Raw genomic sequence first — 17,727 nt, forward strand, 5'->3', positions numbered from 1 at the left:
CTGTCTGTGGACTGTTAAGAACTGGGACGTACAATAGGAGGTGAGCAGCAGGGAAGTGGAGCTCTGCCTTCTGTCAGATCAGCTGCGGCATTGAATTTTCATAGGAGTGTGAACCCTATTATAAACTGCTCTTGTGTGGGATCTAGGTTGTGTGCTCTTTATGAGAATCTAATGCCTGATTATACCCTCCTGCCCCCATCCGTGGAAACACTGTCTTCCACAAAACCAGTTCCTGATGACAAAAAGGTTGGGGACTGCTGCTCTTAATGACTGAGTGCATGATTTTTTTAATCTATTTTTCTTTTTCTTTTTGAGTTGGAGTCTCACTCTGTTGCCCAGGCAGGAGTGCAGTGGCATGCTCACAGCCACTGTAGCCTCAACTTGCTGGGCTCAGGTAATCCTTCCACCTCAGCCTTCCAAGGAGCTGGAACTACAGGCACATGCCACCATACCTGGCTAATTTTTTTATTTATTGTAGAGACAAGGTCTCGCCATGTTGCCCAGGCTGGTCTCGAACTTTTGGGCTCAGGCAGTCCTCTTGCCTCAGCCTCCAAAGTGCTGGGATTACAGGCATGAGCCACTGCGCTTGACCCTGAGTGCATGATTTAGCAACATATCTGGTGACATCTGACTCATATTGAGATTCCTTGGGAGTGGTGTTTCTTTGGGGGTCTAGGTTCCAGAATAATAGCTGCAGAGACATAGGAAAGCGAAAGGAGGATCTGATTTGGCCAGAAAGAGGCATAACCCTGATTGTGCTATTTTCTTTTCTGCATCTGCTAATAGTTACCCAGTCTAAGAAAAATGTTAAAATAACAGAAATTGTTTTTTCCTTTTCCATCTTGAAGGAAGAAATATAACTAAACTGCCCCTTTCCCCACTAGCAGTCACCCTACTACACACACATACACACACACACACACACACACACACACACACACACACACACACACACACACACACTGTCCAGCTATTGCCTGGCTACACCATGTGTGTGCATCTTCCTTGAAGTTATGCTCTTTCACGGCCCCTAATTCTCTCCTTTATGTAATGTTCAACTTCCTTGTAATACCTGGGCAATGTCTCCTTTGGGACTGTGAGTTCTTTGTGGGCAGAGACTGCAGCTGCAAATGGTCGACGTCACTGCAAATAATTGGCTCACAAATATTTGGCAAACAAACAAACAAAAACCCAGTGTGTTTTGTTGTGTTGCATTACGACAGGGAAAGGCATGGGCAGGCTCTTCTTTGAGGGGAATTTTGTTTCTATGATCCCAGGAAGAGGTGGGCTCCCCACAGGAACTCAGCACCAATTGGCAGCCTGAATCAGAAGTGGATTCATCCCAGGTTGAGACCATGTGGGCGGGTGCACTGAATGGCGTGAATGCTCATGAAGGTTCTATTTCGTGATCAGATTGGGTTGGGAAGAAAGTGAAACCAGAAGGGAGGGGTGAACTCCTGGATTTCGAAGTATTACTCTTGGAGGAGGGTTTCTTCTCCAGTACTGGGCTGTAGAAGGAGCAAGAATACCTCCTTCAAGGTTCATAGGAGAGGTGGAAGAGCAGTCTAATGCAACTTCTCAAATTACAGTGACCAAGCTGTGGTCCTACTGTGTGTCTCTAATAGGCATCTCTCACTACATACCACTTCTTGTGTAGATTTTTGAACACCCCATCTGGCCTATATGAGTCTGCTGACCATGCACTTAGATGTTGTGGCAAGGTCAAGTTGCCATAAAAATTTCTAAATGCTTGCTTTCAGTTTTTGTCCTTGTCTTTTCATAACAGTTCTTTGCTGCTGGGCCACGGACCATATTTTGAGCAGCCATCAGTCTCGTGGGATAACAGACAAAGAGGGTTGGAGGAATAGATGACTGAAGTCATAGTTGAGGTCTGAATGTGTGTTTTGAAAGTTTTTAAACAGAGTCTATGGTGTGGCAGAATAAGTCGCAAGAAAGTTAAGATCACAGGCAATGAGGAAGTCCAATAGGTGTTTGGGAGGGTCATCTATTAGGATATGCTCTTTTCAACTTCACCATACAGAACACATTGTATTTTTACATTGACTCAGGCACAGAAAGCATACAGTGAAGGGACTCTGTCCTGGGCATTTCTAACACAGGCCTTTCTGACTTGTGTACTATCTGCCCGGTGTCTGTAACAACACATCAAGACCCTTAAACTATCTCAAAATGGATTCTGTCTTTCCTACAGAGTGATTTCAAGCCTTTTTGGGAGTGTGATGGGAGAGACAGACCTTCTCTACAATGATGGTGCATGTATTCAGGTGGAGGTACTGGCCTCCTTTGCCAGATGCTACCAGTATATGTCCTACTTGACCTGAGGGTGCTCGGAAGGCCATAGATTATGGGAGATCCACTGTATGCTTGCTTATTTGGGGCCAAGGCTGTTTTTCTCCATAGTGAACCATCCCCCAGTTTCCATCTGGCCTCTACCAGTCTCCTTCTTCAGTGAATGGATTTGAGGAGGGAGAAGGGAAAGGAGGGATAGAAATAGGAACAGTAGACCATGCTTAGTCGTGGGCAGGAGACTGGGTGGGAGTGCACCTGGAGGGATGAGGGATGACTGACTGAGATCCAGTTAGTTTGTTTTTTTTCCTTTGAGTTGGAGTCTCCTCTGTCGCCCAGGCTGGAATGCAGTGGCACGCTCATGGCCACTGCAACCTCGACCTGCTGGGCTCAGGTGATCCTTCCACCTCAGCCTTCCTAGTAGCTGGAACTACAGACATGCACAACCAAGCCCAGCTAATTTTTTGATTTATTGTAGAGACGAGGGCTCTTCATGTTGCCCAGACTGATCTCGAACCCGTGGGCTCAGGCAGTCCTCTCACCTCAGCCTCCCAAAGTGCTGGAATTACAGTCATGAGCCACCGTGCCTGGCTTGGTTTGTTTTTTTAGATAGTGGTGGTGCTTGGGAAATACCTCTTTTTCTCATCCCGGGTTTAAATCAAAGGACTGCCAGACCTTTCACTCTGATGCTTGTGTAGAAGTCAAGAATGGCACTGGTGGTGCCTGGTGGGGCTTCCTCAGTCCCAGGGCTACTGAAAAATGGAAGAAAGGGGCAATGGCTGACACTGCTCATAGCCACAATAATCTTATTCTCCTGAGCTGGAGGGGCCAGTGCTTTTTAGGAATTTAAATATATTTTATTTTTTAGAACAGTTTTAGACTTCCAGAAAAATTGAGAAGATAGTATAGAGAGTTCTCATACAGCCCACACCCAGTTTCCCTTACTATTAACGCTTTACATTAGTATAATATATTTGCCACAATTAATGAACCAATACTGATATATTATATATTAGTAACCAAAGTCCATAGTTTTATTTAGAGTTCCTCAGTTTTTCCTTATATCTCTTTTCTATTTCAGGATACTATTCATGGATGCCACTTAGTTGTCATGTTCCTCTTAGGCTTCTCTTAGCTGTGGCAGTTTCTCAGGATTTCCTTGGTTTGATGACTTTGACAATTTTAAGGAATACTGGTTAAATATTCTGTAGGGTTTTCCTCTGTTGGGATTTGCCTGATGTTTTTCTCATGATTAGACTGGGGTTACAGGTTTTTGGGAGAGAGACCACTGAGGTAAAACATCCTTTTTATCACATCATATCAAGTAAACATGGTATCAACATGATTTATAATTGTTCATATTGATCTTGATCACTTAGCTGAGCGAGTATTTGTCAGTTTTCTCAACTCTAAGGTTACTATTTTCCCCCTTCCTTTCGATACTGTACTCTTTGGAAGTCACTATATACAGTTCATACTTAAAGAGTGGGGATTTGTGTTCTCCTTCCTTGAAGGCTCCATAAATTATCTCCATAAATTACTTAGAATTCTTCTCAAAGGAAGATTTGTTTCTCTTCTCTGCACTTATTAACCTATTCTATCATATATTACTACGGGCTCATAGATTTTTATTTCACACTTTGGGTTATAATTCAATACTACTTTATTGATTTTTTTTGCTCAGATTGTTTCAGGTTGGGCATGGTGGCTCACACTTGTAATCCCAGCACTTTGGGAGACCAAGTTAGGAGGATTGCTTGAGCCCAGGAGGTTGAGACCAGACCGAGCAACTTAGTGAGACCTCATCTCTACAAAAAAAATTTAAAAAGTAGCCAAGTATGGTGGTGTGCATCTGGAGTCCCAGCTACTCTGAAGGCTGATGTGGAAGGATCACCTGAGCCCAGGAGGCCAAGGCTTCAATGAGCCATAGTCATGCCACTGTGCTCCAGCCCAGGTGAGAGAGTGAGACCTTGACTAAAAAAAAAAAAAAAAAAATTATTGTAGCTTTGTTCATGGGGACTCTTTCACTTAGCTCCTGTGTCCCTTTGACATACTTCCACCCATGTAGAGGTTTTATTGTTGTTGTTTGTTCTTTAGCATTTTCTTAATTCTTGACACTAACAAGGTGTTCCAGATTCACTGTTGTACATTTCTAGCCCCAGTCTTAGAATCAGCCATCTTTCCAAGGAGCCCTGGCTTTTTTTATTTGAGGATGGTACCAGAAACCACAATCTGGGTTCCAAGTGTGCTCATTGCTATTGGAATGTTGTTGCTTTTAGATCCTCTCAGCTGGCAGGGCAAGGAAATACATGAGGGGGGACCCAGAAATCCCCAGAATTATCTTTTGGAGGGGAGGGGACCTTGAAGTACACTCAGAATTTGTTCCTCCAGATAAAATGGTCATCCAGAATTTTCATCTGGTAGTTTTGAGAAGGTTGCATCACGATTTATGAAAGAAACGTGCTGAGTTGTGGCAAATAGGTGACTGGTTCTTCCACCATGACAATACACCTGCCCACATCACCCTGAGTGTTCAGTGGTTTTTGATTAAATGGCATGACCTCTTTGCCCTACCTCCCTATTCACCCAATCTCACCCCGAGCAACTTTTTTTGTTTCCCCAGATGAAAAAAGTCCTCAAAGGGAAATGTTTTGATCACGCAGAAGAGATGGGGGAAAAATGGCAGAAGCACTAAAAGGTGTCAAAATTGACAAGTTCAAAAACTGGTTAGAGCAGTGGAAAAAGCATCTTGATGGGTGTATCGCAGCAAATGAAGAGTACTTTGAAGGGGACTGACGTTTAAACATGTAAGAATAAATACATAATTTTTTATAAATAGATTTTGGTTGTTTGAGGTCTCCCCTCGTATGTGTGCTAATTTGTGTATACACACATATCTATAAATATTTCCATATGTAAATTTGTTTTTATATTAAGCTAAACCTGAGTTCATAAGGATGTCTCCAACTCTAATCCATTACCACATAGTTCAGAGCATGCTTTTTATCGGAGAACCATCCCTCTCCCCCACCAGACACACACAGCATTCATCCCTATTGCTTGAATTAAAAAAAAACATTTTTTGTTAGAAGCAAATCATGTATGATAGTGGGAACTTATCCATAATTAGAGCCAAATGTACTTGATGAAAATGATAAAAGTTTAACAAATGACTATCAGTGAATTCACCACAAGTATCAGATTTCTAAAAAGGGTACTTAAAATAATTTTCCTCTGGTAAGAATAGCCAGGAAAACTCTGAAATAGAAGATTGATGAAGGTCAGAAAGTCAAATGTGACAGTGTATTTTCCCAAATTGACCACGACAGTGTCTTCCATTCCACATGTACTTACAATGTGACTCTGACATTTGTCCCATTGAGAGGTGGGGTCCTGCCTCTTCTTCTTGAAATTTGATGGGATTATAACTCACTTGTAGTCCAAAGAATGAAGAGTGGGTGATGCTGTGTGTCTTTTGAGGATAGGTCAGAAAAGTTGAGGCAGTTTCTACTTTGTTCATGGAAGTGCTGGCACTGTACCCTGGAGCTGCCGTGTAAACAGTCTGATGTCTCTGAAGACACCACCCCATGAAGGAGCTTGAACTAGTCCATGAAGACAGATCATAGAAAGAAGCCATGACACTAGATGGAGAACGAGAGATGCTTGGCCAGCCCCCAGTTTCTTTAGCTCCTCCTTGTCCTCTCCAATGCTGTTTCAGTTCTGGATACTGGTTCTAAATGAACCAGAACCTCCCTGCCAAGACTTTCCAAATTCCTGACTCATAGAGATTACGAGATATAATATAACACTAATTGTTTTAAGTGACTGTATTTTGGGGGTGGTTTATCTTACAGCAATACTTGCCAGAACATAAAACATATCTAATGTCTCAATAATTACAACAATGTGAGCTGGATGCAGTGGCTCATGCCTATAATCCCAGCACTTTGGGAGGTTGAGGTGGGAGGATCACTTGAGGTCAGGAGTTCAAGACCAGCTTGGCCAACAAAGTGAGACTCCCATCTCTACAAAAAATAGAAATTAGTCAGGCATGGCAGTACACACTTGTAGTACTAGCTACTCAGGAGTTTGAGGTGGGAGGATCACTTGAGCCCAGGAAGTCGAGGCTGCAATGAGCTATGATTGCACCACTGTACTTCATGCACTCCAGCCTGGGTGACAGAGCAAGATTCTGTCTTAAAAACAAACAAACAAACAGAAAAACAACAATGTGGTACTGGCCCATAAATAGATCAACAGAACAGAAGAGAAAATCCAGAAATGAACCCTAGTACATATAGGAATTTAGCATACATAAAAAGTGGCATCTCAGATCAATGGGAAAAGTTGGGATTTTTAACAAATGTTGTTGCAACAAATGGGTAACTATATGTAAGAAGTAAAGTTGGATCTATAGATTATCAAGATATAGACTTCAAGTGGCCAAAGATTTAAACATAAAAAAACAAAGCCCACAAAAGAACTAGAAGAAAACACAGGTGAATTCCTTTGTAACTTTAGATTGGGTGGGTCTTTCTAATTAAAATTCAAAATTTGCAGAACTTAAAGGAAAATATTAATCATATTCATTATAAATAAAAAATATAAAAGGCAAAAGTAAGATACAAATGTCAAATATATGTGTAATACACATGCAGATGTATATTATATACATATTTTTGAGTCAGTGTTTTACTCTGTCACTCAGGCTGGAATATAGTGGCACAATCACGATTCACCACAGCCTCAACCTCCTGGGTTCAGGTGATCCTTCTGCTTCAGCCTCCTGAGTGGCTGGAACTACAGGTATGCACCACCACACTTGGCTAATTTTTTATTTGTTGAAGCTATTTGTAATGTATTAATATTACTAGAAATCATTATATTAGAAATCAATAAAACCACACAAAATTCAGTAGATAAATGGGTAAAGATTTTGAAAAAATACAAGGTTAACATAATTTTATGATTTTGAAAGTTGTTTTTTTTTTGAGTTGGAGTCTTACTCTGTCTCCCAGGTTGGAGCACAGTGGAATGCTCATGGCCACTGCAGCCTCGACCTGCTGAACTCAGGTGATCCTTCTGCCTCAGCCTTCCAAGTAGCTGAAACTACAGGCATGCTACCATGACCAGCTTATATTTTGATTTATTGTAGAGATGAGGTCTTACCAAGTTGCCCAGACTGGTCTTGAATCCCTGAGCTCAGGCAATCCTCTTGCTTCTGTCTCCCAAAGTGCTGGGATTACAGGTTTGAGCCACCATGCCTAGCTTGAAAGTTTTTTTTGTTTTTTTTAATAAAAAAGTAAACATGAATAGCCCTTTAACATATAAAAACATGCTCAACCTCACTCACTGTAAGAGTAATACAAAATAAAATTGTCAAACTACTATCCTCGCCTGTCAATCTGGCAGAAATCCAGGGCTTTTATAGCATATTGTCTTGGCGAGGTTGTGGGGAAATACATGCTATTGTATAATGCATGCAGGTATAATTCTGATGGAGAGCAACTTGGAAATATCTGTCGAGATTATGAATTCAGTTACCCTTGACTCACAATGGCATTCTTGGGAATTTATCCTATAGATGTAGCTGCACAGTACAAAATGTCACGGTTATTCATTGTAGCATTATGTGTAAGGGCAGAAGATTAGGAACAACTTATGTGTTAATCAACTGGGTACTGGCAAAATACATTTTGATGTAGCTATACAATAAAATATTATACAGCTGTAAAAACAGTTGAAGAAATGTTCTGAGTGTATATACTGATTTTTTTTTTTAAATTGGAGTCTTGCTCTGTCACCCAGGCTGGAGTGCAGTGGCACAGTCGTGGCCACTGCAGCCTCGACCTGCTGGGCTCAGGTGATTCTTCTGCCTCAGCCTTCCAAATAGCTGGAACTACAGGTGCATGCCATCAAGTCTGGCTAAAGTTTTGGTTTATTGTAGAGATGAGGTCTTGCTAAGTTGCCAAGGCTGGTCTCCAACCTGTGGGCTTAGGCAATCCTCTTGCTTCTGCTTCCCAAATGCTGGGATTACAGGTGCACGCTACCATGCCAGGTTAATTTTATAATTTATTGTAGAGATGAGGTCTGACCAAGTTGCACAAGCTGGTCTCAAACCCTTGGACTCAGGCAATCCTCTCACCCTGGCCTCCCAAAATGCTAGGATTACAGTCTTGCATCACTGCTCCTGGCCTTATATACTGATTTTTAAAAGCTCTCCAAGATGTAAAACTTAGTAAATGAAAAAAACAAGGTACAGAACAGTGTATATAGTTGCCAGTTTTGGTCTAAGAAAGGAAAAAAAATATATATATATATATGTATATATATACATACATACTGCTTGTACAAGTTGAATATTCCTTATCTAAAATGCTTTGGACCTAAGTGTTTCAGATTTTTTCAAATTTTGGAATATTTGCATGTACATAATGAGATATCTTGGGGATAAGTCTAAACATGAAATTCATTTGTTTCATATACACCTTATATACATATTTAATAATATATGCAACCCATCACATGAGGTCAGATGTGAAATTTTCCACTTGTGGAATCAAAAGTTTTCAGATTTTGAAGCATTTGGATTTTTGGAGTAGGTATGCTCAATCCATATTTGTATAGGTTGAATGTCTGTTGTGGTATTCAATTCCACTTTGGAGGGAGAGCTCAACTGGAAACCAGTAAATGCATTATTTTCTTGATTTTTCTTTTATTTATGGAAAGTAAAAGCCTACCCCCCCATAGTCATCCCTAGTGGGTTGGACCTATTGATGTCCAAGTGACTGTCATGTTCACGATTGACAGAGAAGCCTGACTCTCCAAGTTCCACTGGTCTCCCTTAACAGGTGGCTCAGGCTGGGAGCAGTGGCTCACACCTGTAATCCTAGCACTTTGGGAGGCTGGAGCAAGAGGATTGCTTGAGGCCAGGAGTTCGACATCAGTTGGGAACATAGAGAGACCTCATCTCTACAAAAAATAAAAAGCAAGCAAACAAACAAAAAGCAGGTGACTCAGACAACAAACTGACTTATACTCCTTACAACATTCATGTTGGTCTTTCGTGTGGCTTCTTAAACTGCTCTTGGGATTTTAGACCCCATGTAAATATATATGGGAACATTTGACGACTCTTTTAAAAATGTCTATGCATTTGATTTAATTTTGTATGTTAGACAAGGTCCACAGTCTTCTTGCAGAAACAGTGCTATAATTGAGACCTATTTGGGTGAAATTGTTATGCAAATTATACACACACAAAAAGCTGGTGAAAAAAAAAGAAAAAAACAAACAAAGAAAAAACCAAAAAAACTGGTGAAACTTAGGGCTGGATCAACAGAAGCTGTGTCAGGCAAAGAGAATGAATCTCTACAGGTTGCCCTTAAATTGACATCAGGAGGTGGTGGCTCACACCTGTGGTGGCTCACACCTGTAATCCCAGTGCTTTGGGAGGCTGAGGCTGGAGAATTGCTTGCCTGGGCAACATAGTGAGACCTTGTCTCTAAAATAAAATTAAAAAAGAATTAAAAAAAGAATAAATAAATTGACATCAGGAGGCCAGGCACAGTGGCCTATAATCCCAGCACTTTGGAAGGAGGAGGTCAGAGGATTGCCTGAACCCAGGAATTCAAGACTAGCCTGGGCAACTTGGTGCGACCTCATCTGTATAATAAATTTAAAAATTAGCTGGGCGTGGTGGTGTACGCCTGTAGTTAAGCTACTTGGAAGACGGAGGCAGAAGGATCACCTGAGTGCAGCAGGTCAAGGCTGCGGTGAGTTGTGATTGTGCCACTGTACTCCAGCCTAGGCAACAGAGTGAGACTCCAACACAAAAACCAAAACAAACAAAAAAATAAATCGACTTAATGGCCAGCTGAGTTAAAGTGTCAAATTGGTCCTCTTCTAAGTAACAGCGACTCCTCTCAAGCAAATTTGCAGATTGGAGTGGATTACCTGAGTGTCCATGCAATGATTTTTCAAAATAAACAGAGTGAAGGCCCCAACTTTGCTTCTTGGACTTAAGACAAATGATTATATATAAACTATGTAAAGTCAGTATGTGAAGCTGAATGCTGCTTTGTTTTGCCCAGTGATTTTTAAAAGAAATGGGTTGTTCCAATTCTCCTCCCAAATTACATTCCTATGTTCTCCTAAAGCCTGCCCTTGTGTCTTGGCTCCTAGAATATTTTGAAAAGTATTTAAGATATTTCTTTGTTATGTGCAACCCAAACGCTGGTGTCTTTGTATATTCCATATGTGCCTTAACTCTCTCTACTGTCTGTCACAGTTGTTTTGTGAAGAACCAAGTAAATGTTGCCCAAACAAATTATGAAGTTTTCTTTTGGTTGAAATGAGCAACATGTTAACTCGATTTCTAAATTCTGCCTTTGTCTGAAATGGACTTTACCTATAAATAATTCTTCATATTGATTGATAAAGAAAGAAAAAATTATCATTTCTTGTTGCCAAAAAAGAAAATAATTTTTTTTTTTGAGTTGGAGTCTCACTCTGTCACCCAGACTGGAGGGCAGTGGCCGCTCCCAGCCACTGCAGCCTCGACCTGCTGGGCTCCGGCGATCCTTCTGCCTCAGCCTTCCAAATAACTGGAATTATAGGCGCGTGCTACCACACCCGGTTCAATTTGATTTATTGTAGAGAGGAGGTCTCGCCAAGTTGCCTAGGCGCGTCTCGAACCCTCGAGCTCAGGCAATCCACTCACCTCAGTTTCCCAAAGCGTGGGATTACAGGCTGAGCCACCGCGCCCGGCAAAAGAAAATAATTTTTAAAAAATTTTAAAGATGTGGAGTACAATTCAGGATTAGGTATACAGATGTTCATTATGCAGGCATCCTGTTGACGAGGCATGCCCCCACCCCCCGCAGATTCCCAGATTCCCACTACTGGCAACCCCACCCTTCCCCTCCCACCTCCAGCAGTTTCCCACTACTACCAAACCTTTTCTTATAACGCTATGATAGTATTATGATAATTGACCAAGGTCTGCTTATGAGTGAGAACATGTAATACTCAGTTTTTTGTTTCTGTGACAAAGTAATTATTTTAAGGTTTTTTTTTTCTACATTAATAGTATCAATGGTACTTTCACTTACCTTCAGCAGCAACTGAAGCAACATTGTCAACTCAAAAACAATTTGTGCTGTTTTTGCAGGAAATAACTCTGCAAGTGAGAGGAAATTTGCAGCAAATGTGCATGGAGCATCAGGCTGAGGCTGTGTCCCTGAAACTAGAAAGTGAATGTGTGTGTGTGTGTGTGTGTGTGTGTGTGTGTGTGTGTGTGTGTGTGTGTGTGTTTTACGTGTGTGTGTGTGTGTGTGTGTGTGTGTGTGTGTGTGTGTGTGTTTTACTCTGGTCCAAAAAGATGCGTCAGGTGTTTGTGACAAGCTGTGATGAGGACTACAGATTACTTGGAATGTATTGTGTTCTTTTCCTTGTTGGAAAAAGAAAGCTTCTAAAAACAAGCCCTTATTTAAAGGAAGCCCCAGTTAATTCAACAAAGCTTTGAATGAAGTCTCTTATACAAACTGCTTGACAAAGGCCATTTGGCCCAGAGGAGTCCTGTGAGGTCAGAAGATGAAATCAACCCCAACACAGAGTTTGGACAGTTTGAAACTCAGGACTTATGGAAGTATAACAAACTTTTACCCTCCTTGGTCAGAATGAAATTTAGTCAGCAGTGCAAGCAGAGTCTTATGCTAGAACACCAACAAATCCCAATCACAATGGTTAACAGCTTTTAAACATGCACAGATGCTAGGAAAAGGGGCTGGCTACCCCAGTGGACTCTCAGTCCTTTGAGATGGGTGTCATTATTACTATCCCCGTGTTGCAGATGAGGAAACCAGTGCATCATTGGGCTAGTTAAGTGGCAAAGCTCAACTTTGACCCCAGACAGATTGGTCCACAGCCACAGGGCTTAACCATGCACTAGGCTTATTGGATTATACTACCTAGATAGGAAGCTGATTAAAAGTCTCTTCCAGCATACACAGGGCGGCCGCTATGATCTGCACACGTCATCCTCAAACTCTTTAAAAGGATCTAAGAAAACAAATTATTTTATACCCAGAACACATTAGAGATTTTATTCTGGAAAACACAATGAGCTTAACTCTGTGCTATATTATGATGAAGTGGGGTCCTTTAAAAGGCAAGGAAGGGCAGACAAGGAGAGACACACAAGCACACATTCTGAGGACATCTTCTCTTGAAGTTATACCAGGTCCTTTCTTCACCTCAGGTCACTCTGAAATCCTAGAAAAATAGCACACCCAATAGCATGAGACACAAGTGACTCATTGTCCTGCCTCAAACAACAGTAGCCTACTTAACATACAAAGCACATTTTATGAGGGAAAGTTGCCACCAAGGGCCACAGCCACACATTCCTCACAGGAGCCCCACATGGGGGGATTGCTTCCTGGTTGTTCACTCTTACTGTGATTTATTTTATTTTATTTTCTATTTTTTGAGTTGGAGTCTCACTCTGTCGTCCAGGCTGGAGTGCAGTGGCACACTCCCGGCCACCACAGCCTTGACCTGCTGGGCTCCAGCAATCCTTCCACCTCAGCCTTCCGAGTAGTTGGAACTACAGTCGCGCGCTACCACACCCGGCTAATTTTATTGATTTATTGTAGAGATGCGGTCTCGCCAAGTTGCCCAGGCAGTCTCGAACCCACGGGCTCAGGCAATTCACTCACCTCAGCCTCCCAAAGCACGGGATTACAGGCTGAGCCACCGAACCCAGCCCAGTCTTACTTTTAAATGCTAATTTGAGGACAGGAGGTAATGACAATGCCAGTTCATTGGCGCTCATGATTTGTGACTTATTTTGTGGTGACACATGAATGACAAGGAAAGGTTTGAAGGCTGCAGTTCCAACTCCACCCTTTACTTTAGCCCTTTTTCCCTGAAGGCATACTGGTGCTTCACCAGCTCTGCCCTTGTCCCCCCTTCCCCCAGGAAGGGACACTTATTCCCACTGAGGTGTGTGCTATTGCAACAACACACTGGTGTGGGCTTCCCGCTCCCTTGGGGAGAGACCTCTCCTTCCAGGCCCTGCCACCAGAGGATTTCTTCATGGGAACTGCTTCCACACCCCTGGGGTCTCAGGTGGGCACCAACTTTCCCTTTTCCTTTTCCCTTTCTAACAGGGCCTCCATGAGAAAACAAGATTGTGGCAGAGAAGACTATTTGTGTTGCTGGGGCCCAGGGAGGCACGGTGGGGAGAGACAGCATAGCAGGACAACTCTGTCCAACAGGACCACCTCTTGCCATGGGCATGGACAAGTGAAATTTCTCAGGAGAGGGTGTGGTGAGCCCTGGCAGGCCTACTGGGATTGGTTCCTCATACACCTGGCTACCCCAGATAGCACTAACCAAGGGGTCCATAGACTACCACATCATTACACTGTGCATGTGAGATATCTGATTATCTTAGTGTATCAGGTGTGCCAAGGTAGAGCTGGTGGCTTGGGAAGAAATTATCCTATGAACCTGGATGTTGGATCTGATGCGGCAGCTCTCTGAGGTAATTATACTGGAGTTTCAGGGTGGTGTGGTTGGGGATATAAAAGGTTTCCTGGTAAGCTCTCCCTCAGGGCTTCATGGAATACCATGACTCTGGAGAGGCGTCTCCCTTGAGGAAGTGAGGAAACCCTACAAGCTGCAATCTTGAAACATTTCTGCTGTGTGGCAGGCTAAGTAGGCTGGAATCATGGGTTGGTAAGAAGAGTTTACCAAAACAGTTATGAATTAAGAAAGGTAGATTTAACCGGGCTCAGTGGCTCAGCCTGTAATCCCGTGCTTTGGGAGACTGAGGTGAGTGGATTGCCTGAGCCCGCGGGTTCAAGACCCACCTGGGCAATTTGGTGAGATCTCATCTCTACAATTAATCAAAATTTAGCCGGGCGTGGTAGTGCGCGCCTGTAGTTCCGGTGACTTGGAAGGCTGAGGCGGAGGGATCGCCGGAGCCCAGCAGGTCGAGGCTGCGGTGGCCGGGAGCATGCCACTGCACTCTAGTCTGGGTGACAGAGTGAGGCTCCAACTCAAAAAACAAAAAACAAAAACCAAACAAAAAAAACCACAACAAAAACAAAAAAATAAAAGAAAGGTAGATTTATTAAAGGGAAGATATGTCATGAGGGGCACAACGGGCCAAACGGCAGAGAGAATGTCTGCTATCTGCAAAGAGGCAGCAGCTAGAGGTTTTTTTTTTTTGAAAGTAGGATTTATTGAGAGGACAGAAAAGCTCCCACAGTGGGAGGGGACCTGAGAGGGTTGTCCGAGGGGTGTTTTTATAAGAGGGGTCTCAGGGTATAGTGGGCCAGGAATTGTCTTTGGGGGAGTCTGCAAAAGGAAATTTTCAGAGGTTTGTGAAACAACTGTTGGTGGCGTTTCTAAAATAAGGTTAGTTAACTAGCAACACATGGTTTTTGTTTATTACAAATATTTTACAGTTGAATAACCAGCATTTACAGCTCTTGTTGTTATCCATAAGTTTCTTTGTAACATTTGTAAAATCTCATCCTGAGATTTCCTTCCTCAATTTACCCAATTTACCTACCCAACTGATGCTGGGCTAATCAGGCCTCATATTCCTCCACAATTTCCGTAGTCTCAGGTCTCCTGGGAAGCTCCACAAAGGATATATCACTTGAGTTTACCTGAGTGAAGTGGGACTTCTTAGGGATGACAGAGTCAGAAGGATCACTTTCATCAAGCTTCAAGCCCCATCCTCCCTGGGACTGCAGGGATGCTCTGAAGCGGAGACATGTTCAGGAGGCCAGGAATGGCAGACAAGGGGTAGGGAAAGGCAGCACTCCAGAAGGGAAGAGATCGAACGGAGAAGGAAGAGTATGGTGTTGTCTCCCTAAGGATGCTAAGTTCCAAGGAGGTGTTGACTCTCTGGGAGGTTAGAAATGGCTGGACGCATCGGCAACAGGCAGCTTCCCTCTAGAGGCTTGCAAAGCGGAGGTGCCCTCTACCTATTCAAAAGGGGCATCTGTTTACAATAGAGAACACAGGTTCTTAACCTAGAGTGGGCAAGTGAGACAGTGAAATTCTAACCATTCATTCATCTAACATGTTTTTGAGGAGCATATTTGTGATGGACTTTGCCTTTTTCTGCTGTCATCTGCTTTTCAAAAACATGCTGCTGCTGCTACCCCAAGGCTAAGATCCCAGGTTGGAAGTTCTGTCTGCTGAAGAGAGGTCTTGGGTCTGATGGAAAGAAAGGAGTGGGTAGGGGTGGGGACTCCCTTTTTTTTTCTGGTCTTCTGGTAGTAGCATCCCGAGTTTCCTTTGGGAGATGTAATCACATCTTTGATAGAAAGGGATTGCTATGTGTTATTCCAAATGACTGTGAGTACTCCGATACCCCGATGGTTAATTTTACTCATAGGAGCAGAGTGAAGGATGTACCTGAGATGTAACTGAAAAGGTGCTGGGCTAAGAGTCAGAAGCCTAGCTCTGCCACGGATTAATGGAGCTTTTAGAATATTGTCCTTAGACCCCTGATTCAGAAGGCGGAGTTAGTCACATTAGTCAGATGGGAGTACAACCGCCACTGGTTTGTAGACCCCACCTGCGTAGTTCATATTCTAGGACTCATCTTTACTGACAACTGCACCCCTTGGGTAACTCAATTTCCACACACCACTGTCTGCCCACCCCCTCCTGTTTTTTCCGCTTACCCTCTCTAGTACATCAGCAATCCATCTAAAACCCATCGAGTTTACCATCTTTCTGGGTTCTTACTTCCACGGTCATCATTAAACTAATTCCTTGCCTACGTCTTGGCTCTCTTGCTCCTCTCCTGCTTTCTATCATATTTGCCCAGCAAATGCCCAAACCTGGTTAAATCCCTCTTTCCATCTTCCCCTCACCTGCACTTGGAGGGACTGGAAAAGGGGAAGCCTGACATCCTAATAGACCATGCCCATCCGTCTCAAGCAGGCCTGATGCCAACTGGCACGCCCATTATTCAGCCAGGCCCACTCTCTCTCCCGTACTCTGGGGTAGTGAATTCACACTTCTTTTCTCCTCCAGCCTCAGTGACCCCCTGCTCTTCTCTCTCAGCTGAGGACACGGCTTCTTATTTCTCTGGAAAAATGGAAGCCATCAGGGAAAATGTCCTAAGGCCCCCATCACAGACCTAGGAAGGTCTAGGCCACCTTACTCCTGTGACTCCAGGGACTCTGCTCCTGTCCAAGGCCAGCCCTTCCACACACTTGATTCCTCAAGGATTTCACATTTGTCTTGTTCTATCTCTCATCTTTCTGCATCATCAATTTTCTGTCTCTCCTGGCCTATTCTGACCAGCACACACACATGGCCTAACAGCTCCCAGCCTTAAAAAACAATCCTCCCATGATCCCAAAACCCTCTCCAGTGTTGGCCCCATTTCTCTGCTCCTTTTGTAGCCAAATTCCTTGGAGGAGTAGGTTCCACTTCCTCTGCTCCCACACTCATGTCTGACTCCAGTCGAGTGTTTGCCCCAACACACTCTCTTGTTTCTTGAAACGGCTCTTGTCAAGGTCATCAGTGACCTCTACTTTGCGAGTTTCAAAGGTCAATTCTCATTCCATATCTTCATTGACCTACTTGCAACGTTTGACTAACCAAGCTAGCTAAGCCCTTGCCCTTGAAACACTTTCTTCTTGGGCCAGGATGCCTCTGTCATGTGTTTGCCTCTTACCACGCAGGCCTCTCAGTCTCCTTTCCTGCTCTTCCTCCCCACCCTAGCCTCTACTCCTGGCACATTCCAGTCCTCTTCTCTTTCTACACTACTCCTTGAGGGTCTTACCCAGACGCATGGCTTTGAGAACCATCCACATTTTGCTGGTTCCCCGGTGCATATTTCTAGTCCTCACCTCCTGCTGTGTCCAGGCTACTTTTGCCCCTGCCTACCTAGTATTCTACTTGGATGTCTCACGGGTGCCCAGCGCATCCAAAGCTGAGCTCCTGTTTTCCCTTCCAAACCTCCCCTCCTAGCCTCTTCCCACTTCACTAAATAACAGCTCCAGTTGCTCAGGCCAAAACTTGGGAGTTAATCTTGATTCCTTTCTTTTCTCAAAGCTCCCATCCAATCAGCAAAATATATCCAAGAGTCTGAGCACTTCTTCCCACCTCTGCCTGACTTCTCTGACGCCACATGTACTCTCCCCTAGATGGTGACCACAGCCTCCTAAGGGGCCTCCTGCTTCCACCCTGCCTCCTCTAGTCAGTTCATCACACAGAAGGCAGGAATCCCTTTAAAATGCAAAGATCAGTCCTCTGCTCAAAGCACCAATGTTTGATGAGGCCCCACAGGCATGGTCTCTGACACTTTTCAGTGAGTCTCCTTTTTTTTTTTTGAGTTGGAGTCTCACTCTGTCACCCAGACTGGAGTGCAGTGGC

Source organism: Carlito syrichta, unplaced genomic scaffold (assembly GCF_000164805.1).
Source record: "Carlito syrichta isolate Samal-C Ts95f unplaced genomic scaffold, Tarsius_syrichta-2.0.1 Scaffold303210, whole genome shotgun sequence".
NCBI classification, from domain to species: Eukaryota; Metazoa; Chordata; class Mammalia; order Primates; family Tarsiidae; genus Carlito; species Carlito syrichta.